This window comes from Mytilus galloprovincialis, chromosome 9, assembly GCF_965363235.1.
Source record: "Mytilus galloprovincialis chromosome 9, xbMytGall1.hap1.1, whole genome shotgun sequence".
Lineage (NCBI taxonomy): Eukaryota > Metazoa > Mollusca > Bivalvia > Mytilida > Mytilidae > Mytilus > Mytilus galloprovincialis.
The window spans coordinates 91,054,170-91,066,125 of NC_134846.1; the positions used below are offsets into that span (position 1 = coordinate 91,054,170).

Sequence of the window (11,956 nt, forward strand, 5' to 3'; positions counted from 1 at the left end):
TCGCAGCAACTTACAGCTAATTCAAAGCCAATAAAAACTAACACATAAATCACTCTGCTAAGACTAAATTATCAACCAGAACAACAAACATCCAATGAATTCAGTGTGAAGACACCATAAACAGTCAGCGAAAAAAATGACCTTGTGCAATGCTAAGATACAGGTATCAACAGATTGTAGAGTCATGAATGAAAATACGTATATAGTAAAATGACAAAAAATCTAAAGTCCCTTAGATAATAATAATATTTAGTTTTCTGAATTACTGAATATTACTACTAATAAACACAGAATTCAAAGATCTCATCACAGTAGCCTTTTAGAATAAGTTTATTTAAAGGATCGATAAGTTTACTAACTTTGAAGGTCGATTCTAAATTTCGGGGCAACCATCTCCGAGAAAACGAGGATGTGATATCCCGCTTAAAATAAGTTTTCTACAGGTACAAAACAGGTCGACGAAAAATGCCAGAAGGACATTCAAACTCATAAATCGAAAATAAACTGACAACGCCATGGCTACAAAAATAAAAAGACAAACAGACAAACAATAGTACACAAAACAACAAAATAGTAAACTAAAGACTAAGCAACACGAACCCCACCAACATCTTTGGGTGATCTCAGGTACTCCAGAAGAGTACGCAGATCCTGCTCCACAACTTCGTACTTGATTTGACGTATTAAAATTTTGTGACTAGAACGTCAATTTGTAGTTTTTTTTGTAGACGAAATGCGCCGCAACTGGTGTAACAAATCTTTACCCTGATATCTATGACGAGTTTATTTGGCCTTATTTTACGGTGTTTATACATCCTAACTCGTTCGTCATTCCGTCGTCTGAACGTAATCAATATATTGTTGGTAAATTATTACGTCAATGATTACGTTTTCAAAGATTACTTAAAACCTTGACAAAATCTTTCATAGATAAAACGCTTCGGGTTTGAAGTTTGGCTGTACCCGTAGAACGGCTTTCCTGTGGATTCATTACAATTCGTTAGATACCAATTTTTGTGGGTTTCGAGGGTACAGGTGAACCAGAAAACAAATGCTCAGCGAATATCATATTTTCAATAGACTTTGTATACAGAGATTGGCAAAATCAGATATCCAAGAATATGCAAGATTTCAGCAATCCAAAGAATTTCTATTTTTGAAAAACTTGAGAAATTGTAAAATGAAGGGAAGCCGATCTTAAATGCATATATTTCTCTTTTTTTTTTTTTTTTTATCTTTTTGCATTGTAGTTTTAAAGTATTTTCAATGTGTAGCTAATTGATGCTTTTATTTTTATTGATTTTAAATGGATGAATGAGATTTGACTCACGGAAACTACTATTGCCTCTAGTTTTGATTGATTGATTGATTGTCGGTTGCTTTACGCCACAATAGCACAACAAGGCTATATCGCGGCGATCTCGAGTTTTGATACTAGGGTTTTAAATGAAATCGGATTATGAATTATCATTGGTAAAGTCGTATTTATGAATTAACTGTCTACAACACTTTTGAATTTTTGACATACATTTTGTACTAAGGCCTTTCTACCTCAGGAATAGATAACCTTAGCTGTATTTGGCAAAACATTACGAATTTTTGTCCCCAATGCTCTTCAACTTCGTACTTTATTTGGCCTCTTTAACTTTTTTGGATTCCAGAAGTGAAAACACCGTAAGCTGAACCAGCACGAGATTTTAAAGAACAAACAAAAAAAGTAAAGTTCATGCGGTTTATTCAAGGTCAAAGTACTTTTTCCATTTTTAACATTTTCACGAATCAGTCTTTTGTAAACGAAACGCACGTCTGGCGTAAATACAAAATTTAATCCTGGTATCTACGATGAGTTTATTTACATCTGTTTTAGTCTGATTTTGAATTCGATAGGACATTTTTTTGTTATTCTTCAAGAACATAAGTTCCATGCCCCCTTTATTTGGTTGATATTTCGGAAGTACATTTGTATTTATGAAAAGCAATTTTTTCATTGAATATTCCCCTCAACCTCCCCCACTACAACCAAAAAATTAAAAAAATTAAAAATAAAATAAAAGTAAAAGAAATAACAACAAATAACAAAAAGCAAGGCAAAGAAAAACAGTTCATGTTTCTGTCCCAAGTCTCCAATTTTAAATGTGGCTGTCTTTCGGTACAGCCCCCAATAATGACTTGGGGATAAGATAAGGACATTGAAGTTTTTTCTTTTCGCCCTACAGTAAATTACTTGCTAAATATTTCAATATCATCAGAGTGAAAACACCGTAAGCTGAACTAACACGAGTTTTTGAAGAACAAACAAAAAAAAGTAAAATTCATGCGGTTTATTCAAGGTCAAAGTACTTTTTCCATTTTTAACATTTTCTCCACATACACGCAAGCAAACTAGAAATATATCATAAAATAATCAATAATTTTACAACTTTAACGTTGCTTTACAAAACATAACTGAAAACCACGGAAGTAACACTGAAATAAGTGTATCCAATTCCTAACCTTCCAACTGTTGCTGTCAGCATAGTTTTTACCTCACGCTAAGTATCCATTCCCTGATAATTGTTTTCCAATAAATTTTAATCATTATTGAGTGATATTGTCCCTCAATTACACATTTTGTATGACCCCGAAATGTGATATTTGTTTTTATCTAAAAAAAGAAAGAAAAGAAACCCAATAATTACAACCAAACAAATCCAAATCATATAGGTATAAGAAGATGTTACAATATGACCAAGACAACTATGTATTAATGACACAAGGATGAAAGTGTAAATAGCTATAGACCACTGTATTAAACAAAAACACCATAACTTGTAGTAAGCTTTAAAAAAGACCCAGGCATGACAAAACGACAATACCCAATACGTGGTAACATATCAAGTAACTTCTTACTAGAATAATACAACTTATAATTGATGTTTTTCCATTGGTTTTAGTTTATAACCATGAATTGTTTTCTCTCAATCGTTTTATGACTCATGAACAGCGGTATACTACTGTTGATTGTATTTACCTTTTAAAATTGTGACTTGGATGGAGAGTTGTCTCTTTGACAATCGGGCCATCTGTTCTAAGTCGCAGTGGTTGACATAAATGCTGCACCATATATATTTCATTACAATATTTAGATTAATTTATCAATTTATTTTGCACTGGTAATAACTTACATTAAGGTGAACGACCTACATGTATCGGTGATTTCATGTTCCTGGTATAATCATACATGATTACTACCTGTTAGTTAAAACAAATTACTTATTCGATTACTTCGATGTTTATGCTTGAAACTGAAGAGTTAGTGATCAATCTTAAAAGTGTTAATTAGGTAATTAATAATTTTATTTATATATAACGTTGATCAAAATTTTAAAAGTTTCAACTTAAGGTGACTTCCGATACTAAGGGAGATAACAACATTTTACTGATGTAAAACTGGTTCCCGTTTAAAAATTTAGGATATATCGCCTGTATATCTAGGTCACGGTAACAGTTCCGATGTCGTCTGTTGTCAACGTGTGTAAACAACTTCCAAGTTACAGCTCATCGCTCTGAAGAAAGGAAGGTTTATCATAAAGGATAAATGCATGCGTTCTTTAAAAATAAAGAATATGAATAGCTTCAGCCTGAAAGTTCACACAGTCTTAAATGATTCTCAACTTATAATATCATATGATATAAGTTTTTGAGAGTTGGAGAAATTCGGCGTCCGATCACAGACAGTGATGTTTCGTTTGACGGAACCTGGAAAGAAGGTCGACGGCTAGCTCTGATGATCACCTAGCGCAGAAAATGTTCGTTAAGATGCAAAACTGTCCCCTGCGGATACTGTCTATGAACGGAAATACGACCTTCAAGGCTTGGGCCAGGAGGTGGAGGCCGTGGAGCATTTTGTCCATACCATATCGTTGTAGCTGCAGTGCATGTAACCTGCATATCATGTGTGACAGTGTAGAAACGAGGGAGAAAATGGGACTGGTGGATTTGTTATCAATTCAAAAGCTGCACATGGTAAGAGAGTTCAATTTTCTCTTTATTATATATTCTCTTTAGACTTTACACATTTTACTGGTTGGAGAAGGTGTATGGTTTCATGTCTTGAATAAATGAACCTGCCCCACACCTCTCTTTTTCTTTCTTTAATTCCCCTTTATTATGGTCTGGGGTTTATGTGGTTTGAGGGTAAAAAGCTTTATTTTGAGGGGAAGTGCTGCCCAAATTTTTTATGAAGCTGGACTTAGTAATTTTTCTGGAATTTTGCCCCTGGAAGTGGAAGTTATTTATCATTTTTGCAATGTACACAAAGACACCTATACATAAGGGGCTTTTTAGTTTTGCATCCAAAAAGAGAGGATTATTTTGTAAATACTTATTTGGTAGCAATTATATAACCATAAATAAAATTAGAATTGAAAAAGTAAACAATTGCAGTCACAATGATTCATTCACAAAAATAATGTTTTACAAACTTAAAATATTAGTTTTCTTTATTTTATAATCAGAATTTTCATATTAAGTCATCTTTTGCATGTGATCAGAGACCAAGTGGTCGGAAACCTAACATATTTAGTCATTTAGAATGATGTGTAGAATGCAGGATAATGCATGATGGCAAAAAAGAAAATTTTGAAGGGGGACACCCACCCTCATTCCACATTATTAGAAATAAATGTGAGTCTGTGATCTATAAGAATAAAGGTAAACATGAATTCACAATCATATTATATAAATATAAATTGAAAAAATCAATTGTATATTCCAAATAAAATTATGAACTCAAGTCTAAACAGTTGATAGTTTATCTAATTAACCAATACATGTGCAGACTGACATTTCATATCATATTTTTCAGGAATGATACATGCAGGAATTTGTGCCACACATTTCAACAATTTCCTTAAGTGATTGAATGTACTGTCTGTGAATTCATCAGCCATACTTAAAGAAAGAGGAGAATTAAACTGGAAAGAAAATATTTGCAGTTGCAAAAGAATCCTGTAAGTAAATTCAAGAGAAGAAACAGTTTTAAACATGGTTAATTTAATGAATAATTGGAAGGTAATTAAACCTTTAGTCATATAATTCATAAATTTTCCTAAGTAGATATAAAGTATAATGAGGACCATAATTATATTCATATTTGCACTTAAGCAGTCATAAAAATGAATTAACAGATCTTGGTAATAATTTCAAGTTTAGGGTCAATATTTCAAATCAATTTTGTGGTAAAGCATTGTTATATGTACTTGAAGACTTTCATGTATAGAACATGACAGAATTTGTTTCAACAAAAATATTGAACTAGAATTAGTTACATATGTATAATTTAATAAATGAAATCTATATTAATGTATAATTTCAACAAATTTAATGAAACCTATTTGGTTTTGAAAGCCTTTATACATATTATTATTACAAATTTCATTGTTAACAGCCTGAGTTTCCAGTTAATTTTAAATGTAATATGTTTTAGCTATAGTATTTGAACACTGCATGCACTTTTATTTATATATATTTGTTATCACTTTTTTTCATTAGGTTGAAGCTAGTTATGTTGCAGAATTGCAAATGTTCGGTACTGGTTGAAACTATGAAAGTAATACAGGTAAATTTAAAGAATTTAGACTTTAACTTTATTAATAGAAAAGATATTCCCAAATGTCAAGGTGAAAGTGGACATTGTAGATTCTAAACACCCATGTGAAAGCAACAGTCTTCTATGGTGAGAGGATGCCATACTTAGCAATGCTCTTGTTATTATATGGAATATGGCTTTTTTTATCATTATTTTCACTATTTTGATATTGAACAACCAACATTGATAAAAAGTAATATAAAACTCTCACTTTTTATGAATCCTATATTATCTGATTATATTAATTTACTTATTTAATTTTTGTTATATTTGTTATCAATTGTAGGTCTCATGGTCATCATTTAACAGCAGGTTATTAGCAGCAGTTTTGTAGAAAAATGAAGGATGACTGTCAATGGTAAATACATACATTTTAGGATAATTACATGTAGTTACCTTTGAATAAAAACTTAGGTTCCATTTGAGACTTTTTAATCTGATAATGGTGTTTTGCAGGCATTTATAACATTTCTTTTTGGACAATATATTTAGTAGACTCAACTATAAAATGTAGGATCATGTAAACTTGTACACAGATGTCACTGACCTACATTTTCCACTTCACTGACTTTGGTTACATTAAACATCCAATTTCATATACAACAAATGTATATCTCAGCATCTAAAAGGTGACAGATCATGCAAACTTATATATACACTCTCAGAGTCTCAGTAAGTAACTCAGCTTCCAGGCAAAAGAAGGTCACAGTGATCCACATTTTACACTATTGATTTGTACTTTATTTTATAATTTAAATACAAAGTATATTATCAAGACTGCCACTGGTTCTTATGTGCCACAATTCTGACAATGAAGATAACTATGTGATGTAGATAACTTATGTTTATTTCAAACTTGGTCACATGCTGTATATATGTAAATTTTTGCCAAAAAGAACAGTTCAACTGTTTTGATTTAAGGTACACATATATGGTAAAGGTCACACCTATTAAATATACATGTATACCTTGAATTTATTTGCATTGGACCCTATAATGCTCCTTATATCATTTATATTGTCAATTATTGCATTCCAAATTGCCATTGTTCACAAAACAAAAACCACTAAAAAGGATGGCCATCATATGCAAAAGCAATATAAAATGCATACCCATCAGCTGGCCTAATTATTGCAATCACTTCAAAAACCTGGCCATATATCATATTATAAAACTCTTAATGCGTACCTTTGTTAGTCAGGTATAATATAATCTTTTTAAATTGATGTTGTAATGCATGATTGGATTAATTTTGCACTCACTGAAATATTATATAGATTTAGTAGTTTATTAGTATATATTACACCTTTTCATTACAGATAAATAAATTAAACTTTCAGGTAAATGCAGCAACAGAATGTTCCCCTGGAAAATTTACGTAGAAAATTTGGGAAAGTATGAACCAGAAAACAAAGATTTTGAAAGAAAAGAATTGCCACTAATAGTAATATGCTATATCTGACTGGGAGCAACATGTACTATTCAATATGGAAGGATTGATAATTTTGACTGAGAACACAATGAACTCTAATAATGTTTGACTATCAATAAGTACTTGACTGAATCAGAGGAGTAAACTGTTTACACATTTGTAAATATAACAGTTATATGTTTGCTTGATTATTGAGGCATTCAAAATAAAGAAAGTTGAAAAACCTTTGAAAAAGTTATAATTTCATCATTTTTTGGTTATGTTACTATGACAACTGAAATATATAATGTATTATCATTATGCTTCATCAAACTTAAATCATTAATTGTGGATAAGGTGACAAAGTCTTTTTTAATCCATTTACTTGCATGACTGTTACCTATGAATCGATAATTTAAAAAAAAATATATTTGGTGATTTTCGCTAACTTCTGAGTAATTTATTTTGCTCATTTAAGACCACAGTAATGCTAATATAAGCTGCATTACAATGTATCATAATATTTGTTTACATTTACATAGAAGCCATGTGTTGTTGGTCTGAAATCAGGGTATTTGATCTGCCATTGTCTGTTAGGTTGTTAATCTTGCACATCAGAACAGTGCAAAAACTTGAATTTTCCAACTTCATGTCCTGTTGCCATGGTAACCGTTGTTCATAGAAACCAAAAAATTGTTCTCATTTGATTGCCTTGTGAAACTGTATTATTCTGTGTTAGTTTAACAAAGGATATGACAACATATGTCACACTTTGATCACCGATGATGAAAGATATACAAAAAACTGCTGTTGATCATTGTTTCGTTAGGGGTCACAAAAACATTTTTCGTGCAAAAAATAGTCTGGTGACCCATATTTTTTTTAATTTCTTTTTAAAGCTCATTGTTATGACCATCTTATGTCAAATTTAAAAAAATATTCATTGGACCATTTTTTTGGAAATTTAAGAAAAATAGAAATTTTTAACAAAATCTGTGTTTTTTTTTGTGGAGCAGTGTTGATGAAATTAGAGACGAAATCAATGAAAATGAATAAAACTGCCATTATTTGTGTTTTATTTACATTTTAAATAATAATTTTGTAATAAATGAAGAACAAACCCTTCAAAAAACTTTCAAAGGCTTGAAAAAAATCCAGAGTTTCTACATCAGGTATGTATTTATGCATACACGTGATGTACCAACTTTGGTGACCGTTACCATGGAAACGAGTCTGGTGACATACTATTTTTAACTCAAATTTTCATAGAGGCCATTGCATAGTATATGTATGCAAATTTTAAGAAAAATTCAATGGTGAAAAAAAATTTGCTATATCTGTAGGGATCCACCTTAAATGATTACTTAATTTCTTTACTATGATTTTCTACTTTGATGCCAAAATTCAAAATATTATTTATTTTTCGTTTTTGAGTCTTATTAACATTTTTAATCTCAGGTTCAATCCACCATTTTCTATATTTTTACTAAGTCAGAAATATGACAATTGTTGTCCATTCGTTTGATGTGTTTTATCATTTAATTTTGCCATTTGATTCTACTAGGGACTTTCCGTTATGAATTTTCCTCAGAGTTCAGTATTTTTGTGATTTTAAAATTTTCTTATCAAGTGTGCATTTTACATTTTTTGTAACTTTGACCCTCTGTCCATCAAGAAACGTAACAAGCGAGTCCCTTTTGAAGTACCAATGACTCGTCAAAGACCCATTATTGATACGAGCTAAAATGGGGATTGTAAAGTATACACGACATTGACTTTTTGAAGCAATTAACATTTCAAATAACAAACGAACCCATGGTTGTTAATTTCTGTGTCATTTCGTCTCTTATGAAAAGTTGTCTCATTGGCAAGCATACCACATATTTTTTTTTGTTTTTATTAAATATTAATTTTCAATCAAGAACAAACTCTAACTGACATGTAAAGAAATACGCTGGAAAGAAAAGACTGTTTCAGAGACATCGGCTGATTTGATCTGACGGGCTTGTACAATCCCCTTCAAAAGACTGTTTCAGAGACATTGGCTGATTTGATCTGACGGGTTTGTATAATCCCCTTCAAAAGACTGTTTCAGAGACATCGGCAGATTTGATCTGACGGGTTTGTATAATCCCCTTCAAAAGACTGTTTCAGAGACATCGGCTGATTTGATCTGACGGGTTTGTATAATCCCCTTCAAAAGACTGTTTCAGAGACATCGGCTGATTTGATCTGACGGGCTTGTACAATCCCCTTTAAAAGACTGTTTCAGAGACATCGGCTGATTTGATCTGACGGGTTTGTACAATCCCCTTCAAAAGACTGTTTCAGAGACATCAGCTGATTTGATCTGACGGGTTTGTATAATCCCCTTCAAAAGACTGTTTCAGAGACATCGGCTGATTTGATCTGACGGGCTTGTACAATCCCCTTCAAAAGACTGTTTCAGAGACATCGGCTGATTTGATCTGACGGGCTTGTATAAACCCTTCAAAAGACTGTTTCAGAGACATCGGCAGATTTGATCTGACGGGCTTGTACAATCCCCTTCAAAAGACTGTTTCAGAGACATCGGCTGATTTGATCTGACGGGCTTGTACAATCCCCTTCAAAAGACTGTTTCAGAGACATTGGCTGATTTGATCTGACGGGTTTGTATAATCCCCTTCAAAACAATGAATTATTGTAGGTATTACTCTATTGGAAGTAAAAATTAAATACAATGATTTATTAAAATATATTTCAAAAGTCACAAAACAAAATATTGACAAATAACAATATGACACAGAATCATTCTCCGTCAAAGTAGTCTATCACATTGATGAGTCCTTGTTAGTACCCATTTGTTATGTAGCTGAAGTATACTGCCTGGTTTCTTTTTTTCAAGAATCAGTTTTATGCATTGTATCTTTTTTATTCATAAAAATCCTTTCTGTATATAATCAGGAATCATAATATGACTAAAAATGTATGTTTTCTCACTGGCTAAAAGCATAAGGAATCCTCATTGATAAAACGTTTTTTGACCGGCGGGTAAAAAGTTAAATCACAAAAATACTGAACTCAGAGGAAATTCTTATTGGACAGTCCATAATCACATGGCAAAATCAAATGACAAAACACATAAAAAAACGATTGGACAAGAACTGTCATATTCCTGACTTTGTACAGGCATTTTCATATGTAGGAAATGGTGTATTAAAACTGGTTTTTTAGCGCACTACCTCTCACTTTGATGAGAGTCTCATCAAAATTATCACGTTTTAATTGGTTTAAAGCCGTCACGTGGTGACCACCTATGGATTCATTGGGGTTAGTAAATTTTGTAGGGGTTCATGAATAACATTAACGGTACCAATTTTCCTGCACCAGATGCGCATTTCGACAATACATGTCTCTTCAGTGATGCTTGTGGCCAACATATTTGAAATCCAAAGCTTATATAAAAGATGAAGAGCTATAATCCAAAAGGTCCAAAAAGTATAGCCAAATTTACGTCTACTGTAGAAAAGGTTCAGCATGGGATAAATTCGTTATACGGACCATGGATCCATAGGGTGTAACTTTCAAAATATGTAGGATATTTAGGTATTTTTGGCATCATATGAAAGCTGAAGGACTGGTGATCATTGTAGAACACTTTTGGACTTTTAATTTTGATTATTAAAAAAACTGCACCAAATTTTAAAAAGAGGGTACATTTTGTCTGTTTGTCAGATCTGAAGTACCTGTGTTGGTACATCTGTAATGGCCTGGCCATTAAGTTTAACCGACGATTGGGCTCAAGCAACAAGACTATCAGGTGCTGATAATTTATTCTTAAACCAATCTAACAAATGGTAAAAAGCTGAAAAACAAATAAAATACAATTTTACAATGTGTTCAATTAATGTTATTAAAACGAAATGTCAAAAGTAATTGATTGCACAGTCCGTTGAATCCGAGAAAATGTTGTACTTTCAAGAACGGTTACATTTCCAGTAAAAGGTTCAATCATACGAACGGCAATTTGACGGCTTTAAATACAATGTTATATAATTAACTCACTCTGTGGTTAGCCACGAATTGTGTCAAAGATGATGTTCCTCGTGATCGTAATGACCTTGCAATTTTCCTGTAACGTATACGTATGAGAGAGGGAAAGGTAGCGACGGTACGATGTTTTAACGTTAAAGATGAATAATCCTCCTAGACTGGAACAAACATAAATAGATTAAGAATATAATCAAACGAACTATATAAATTACGGAACGGTGTAACAGAATAACATCCGAAGTTCTGGGAACCAGTTCTTTCTTATATGCCATTAAAGGTATGTTGATTTTATAGCTATAAATACGTTACCATCATAAATTCTGAGTGTAACCCCAATTGCGTCATAGGTCAGATGGAAAATCCCAACTAAAAATAAACGTACTCTCACTGGTCCGGACATATACCCCTGTTTGCCCATATTCTTCCATTCAATTTCCATCTGCGACATCGGTCACACGTGCACATCAAGTTTTACAGATTCAACAGAGAAGTGTTTAGTTTTTTGAATAGCTTAATTGCTTTTCATATATATTGTGTATTTTATTGGAAATATATTCCCTTGTTTTGTTTAAATTTCTAAACAAATTATTTGTGTTTTTGACTAAAGTAAAATTTATTATGGACTTTAATTTGAATAGTCCGTATGTAAGTATTCCTGGTTCGGACTATCTCTTAGATGGGTCACTACCTTTAAGTCCCCCCCAAACTACCAGTACATTGACCGGAGTTTCGACAACGGTGTCTGGTAATGCTACCTATCCGACCCTTTCACAAGGTTCGGCCATGCATTTTGGGGGGTACCTACGTCAACTTCGGTGACTCATACTTTATCTAGGTCTGTTAATTCAGCGGGTACTATTAGTTCTGTCCCAGGTACAGCT

General features: G+C 32.4%; 1 long non-coding RNA gene across 1 annotated transcript; it reads left to right on the forward strand.

Annotated features, from left to right (window-relative positions):
• The first annotated feature begins 5,570 nt into the window (after positions 1-5,570).
• Positions 5,571-7,036, forward strand: LOC143046347 (uncharacterized). Its single transcript, XR_012969131.1, has 3 exons — positions 5,571-5,599; positions 5,916-5,987; positions 6,970-7,036. It is a non-coding gene; the product is annotated as an uncharacterized LOC143046347 (long non-coding RNA).
• Positions 7,037-11,956: the final 4,920 nt, after the last annotated feature.